This window comes from Corticium candelabrum, chromosome 12, assembly GCF_963422355.1.
Source record: "Corticium candelabrum chromosome 12, ooCorCand1.1, whole genome shotgun sequence".
Lineage (NCBI taxonomy): Eukaryota > Metazoa > Porifera > Homoscleromorpha > Homosclerophorida > Plakinidae > Corticium > Corticium candelabrum.
The window spans coordinates 2,505,958-2,509,782 of NC_085096.1; the positions used below are offsets into that span (position 1 = coordinate 2,505,958).

General features: G+C 47.4%; 1 long non-coding RNA gene across 1 annotated transcript in view; it reads right to left on the bottom strand.

Moving 5' to 3' along the window:
• Positions 1 to 3,314: 3,314 nt before the first annotated feature.
• The window catches only part of LOC134188054 (uncharacterized), a 3,651-nt gene continuing 3,140 nt past the window's right edge, over positions 3,315 to 3,825 (bottom strand). The window contains exons 2-3 of the long non-coding RNA XR_009971247.1: positions 3,578 to 3,825; positions 3,315 to 3,501 (exon numbers count right to left, since the gene is read on the bottom strand). The exon at positions 3,578 to 3,825 is cut by the window's right edge and continues 257 nt beyond it. This is a non-coding gene — a long non-coding RNA (uncharacterized LOC134188054). The remainder of the gene's footprint in view (positions 3,502 to 3,577) is intronic.

A 3,825-nucleotide genomic window follows, 5' to 3' on the forward strand; every position in this document is an offset into this window, starting at 1 on the left:
TCTATCTAATCAGTATTTGCACTATTATCACAAACCGACTGCAACACAAACTCGAGCACAGGCCTGGCATACCCAGACACCATTTTCATGTGCACATATTCACCAAGTTAGCTTTTTCATCTGTTCTGTCTGTATCCCTTTAATAGGTTGCAGGGTCGTGCTTGTTGGGTGTTGATCGTACAGGAATAACATATACAGCAGATGCATGACTCTCCGGTAGACCGAGGAGTCTGAGTTGTCCATGCTTACCACGTGTATCTTATGGGCCCTCGAGTCCTGCAATGCTTTCTGCTCCAGTTTTTCCTGACACTCCTGCTGCTCTCCCATCTCTCTGTGCTCTACGATCTCCACGACTTTCGTCACATCCGGTTGGTCCAACCGGTCCTGCTGGACCTGGAGTTCTATGTGGTCCACATTCAACCTTGAACACACACACACACACACACACACACACACACACACACACACACACACACACACACACACACACACACACACACACACACACACACACATCGACAAATGTCAAGCCCTCCATGTCGACTATAGGGTCAGTTACAGTTACAGAGATAGCTCCCCTGCCTCTAAAGACAGGGCCTCCATGCACTACGTGGAGGTTACCAGCCAGCACTACAATCCACCTGGAGCTTGGCCGGAGTCATCCAGGGGCATTGACTATGGCACAGCTCTGGGACTAGACACCAAGGCCCACATGTTCCCGTCTGCTGCATGATGTTACTGCCGTGCCAGCGGTCATGTCCACCCCAGTCAAAGACCAGGTACTCATACTTTGAGTCGAGAGAAGCAACTGTGTGTACATTTCTTGGTTCAGGAAATTATGCAATAGCTCGCCATCACTGTGACTTGAACTTGCAACCTGGATGTTTCCATTCTCCAAATGTACTCTAACCAATTGAGCTACAGCACACACACACACACACACACACACACACACACACACACACACACACACACACACACACACACACACACACACACACACACACACACACACACACACACATGTCACATGTATCATTCTTCTATATTCTCTTACTTTGCAGCCACATCTCCTTCTCCACGGCGACATTGTTGTTCTCGTTACTCGCCTTAAGTTGTTGCTCGTGTTGCTGTGGGTGTATGGTGGTGCTGCTGCTTGCAGGCTGTTGTTGTTGAAGTGCTCGTGCCGGTCCCAGTGCATAGGCTGGTGCAGTTCTTTTGTCTGTGCTGTTGTTGGGGGTTTGTTGTTAGGGCTGCCAGTACTGCTGCTGTTACTGCTCAAAGAGTTGCTGCTGATGCTGTTCATAGAGTTTCTGCTGGTGCTGCTGTTGGAAGTAGGAAAGGTTAAGGTGGGGGGGGGGGGAGTACAAGTAGTGTTGCTGATGTTACTGTTGCTGAGGAATGTTGTGCAAGTGCCATTGCTACTGCTGCTGGTGCTGAATAGGGTTGTGCAAATGGCAAAGCTACTGATGGGGGTGCCCGTGTGTTGATGGCTGCAGTACTAGAAGAAAAAAAATATATTAACATAAGTTGCAACATGCAAGGACGTTGTACAGTACCATTAGGGTGCCAGTTTGGGTGCCACATTCTTTTTCTTCAAGCTTTGTCACACTTCAGTGGAAGGTTGTCGACCTAATGATAGGGATGGACATTGTAATGTCTATTTGTATCTGTAGGTTTGGGTATTGATGATGTAATCAACTACAGACATGGGAAATGTCTAAATGGTGGCAAGGAGCACCACCACAATTGTTCAAGTGACAATCTAAACTGTTTATTGATGGCTGAATTCTCATAGCACAGCTGACAAACAGAGAGAGGTGGAGCCTTATGATGACATCACGTTTGTCTATTGGTCGGTAATCAAACCACTTCTTGTCTATTGGTCGCAATAGCTTCATTTGCACCTGCAATAATCAAATATAAATATGGTCAGTCGCACATCAGATCACTACTATACCCTTAGCCCGGATATCCAGCCCTCCGGTAATTACCTATTATTAGCTGGTGGAAACTACGGTTTGGGAGATTGCTGCCACTTTCACAGTGCGCTTACAGTTACATGTAGTTGAACATGTACGACTATGCTCAATGGGGTGCTTGTGCACGTGCACGTGCGTGTGCGCGCGCGTGTGTGTGTGAAAGCATTCATCCCATATTTGTAACTGCATTTATATTCATTTTTAGCATGAATTCTCACTTTTCATCTGTTCTGTCTGTATCCCTTTAATATGTTGCAGGGCCGTGCTTCTTGTGTGTTGATCGTACAGGAACAAAATATGCAGCAGATGCATGACTCTTTCCGGTAGACCGAGGGGCCCGAGTTGTCCAAGCTCAACACGTGTACCTTATGGGCCCTTGAGTCCTGCAATGCCTTCTGCTCCAGTTTGTCCTGACACTCCTGCTGCTCTCCCATCTCCCTGTGCTCCACATTCTCTACGATCTCCACGACTTTCATTACATCTGATTGGTCCAATCGGTTCTACTGGACCTGGAGTTCTATGTGGTTCACATTCAACCTTGGACACACAAACACACACACACACACACACACACACACACACACACACACACACACACACACACACACACACACACACCTTCATGTTACTCGCTTCATGTCGGCCAAGCTGAGTGATTTAGGTGTGGCGAGATTCATCAATGCCCCACTGTCAACTAGTCGGACCACTCAGTCCAGAGTGGACGGGAGATCATGAAGTAAAACCAAAGAGACAGACGTCTACAGGTTGGGAGTGACCCTGATGGAGCTGTTCACTGTTCAAACACCAGCCAGTCATCCTCGTCACAGAGATCGCCAAGTGCATCTAATAGAGCAAAGAGAAGTTCGCTCGACGTGTATGAAGATGTTGCATTCACAATTTAGTCAACGTCTGACTGTGGCTCAAGCGCTCACAGAAATAGCAAACATCGGTGAGACGGTTGAGTACAGTGCTGGTGCTCTTCGTGTTACCGATGGTCGTGCTCTTGCTGCTGGTGCTCTTTGAGTTGCCGATGGTCGTGCTAATGCCCGTTGCGTTGCGGATGGTGGCGCTGTTGCTGTTGCTCTTTGTGCTGGTGCTCTTCTTGTTGGTGTAGTGTTGTAATTGGCTCTCGTGCTTGTCAATGTATTGGGGTGGGTGTACAGTGGTGCTGCTGCTGCTGCAGGCGTCGTTGCTGGTCGTGGTGTTGCTGCTGTTGGTGTCGTTGCCAGTTGCTGTTGTTGAATTGGTCATGCTGGTCCCGGTGCATGGGCTAGTGCAGTTCCTTTGTCTGTGCTGTTGTTGAAGTCATGTTATGTTGTTGGGGGTGCCGGTACTGTTGCTGCTCCTAGTAGAGTTGCTGCTGCTGTTGGAAGTGGGAAAGGTGCTGTTGGTGGTGGTGGTGGGAGTACAAGTACTATTGCTGATGTTGCTGTTGCTGAAGAATGTTGTGCAAGTGTCATTGCTGAATAGGGTTGTGCAAATTCCAAAGCTGCTGCTGGGGGTGCCCGTGTGTTGATGGCTGCAGTAATAGAAGAAAGAAAATGTATTAACATAAGTTGCAACATGTAAGGATGTTGTAATTAAACATACAGTACCGTTAGGATGCCAGTTTGGGTGCCACATCCTTTTTCTTCAAGCTTTGTCACATTTCAGTGGAAGGTTGTCGACCTAATGATAGGAATGGACATTGCAATGTCTATTTGTATCTGTAGGTTTGGGTATTGATGATGTAATCAACTACAGACATGGGAAATGTCTAAATGGTGGCAAGGAGCACCACCACAATAGTTCAAGTGACAATCTAAATTGTTTATTGATGGCTGAATTCTCATAGCACAGCTGA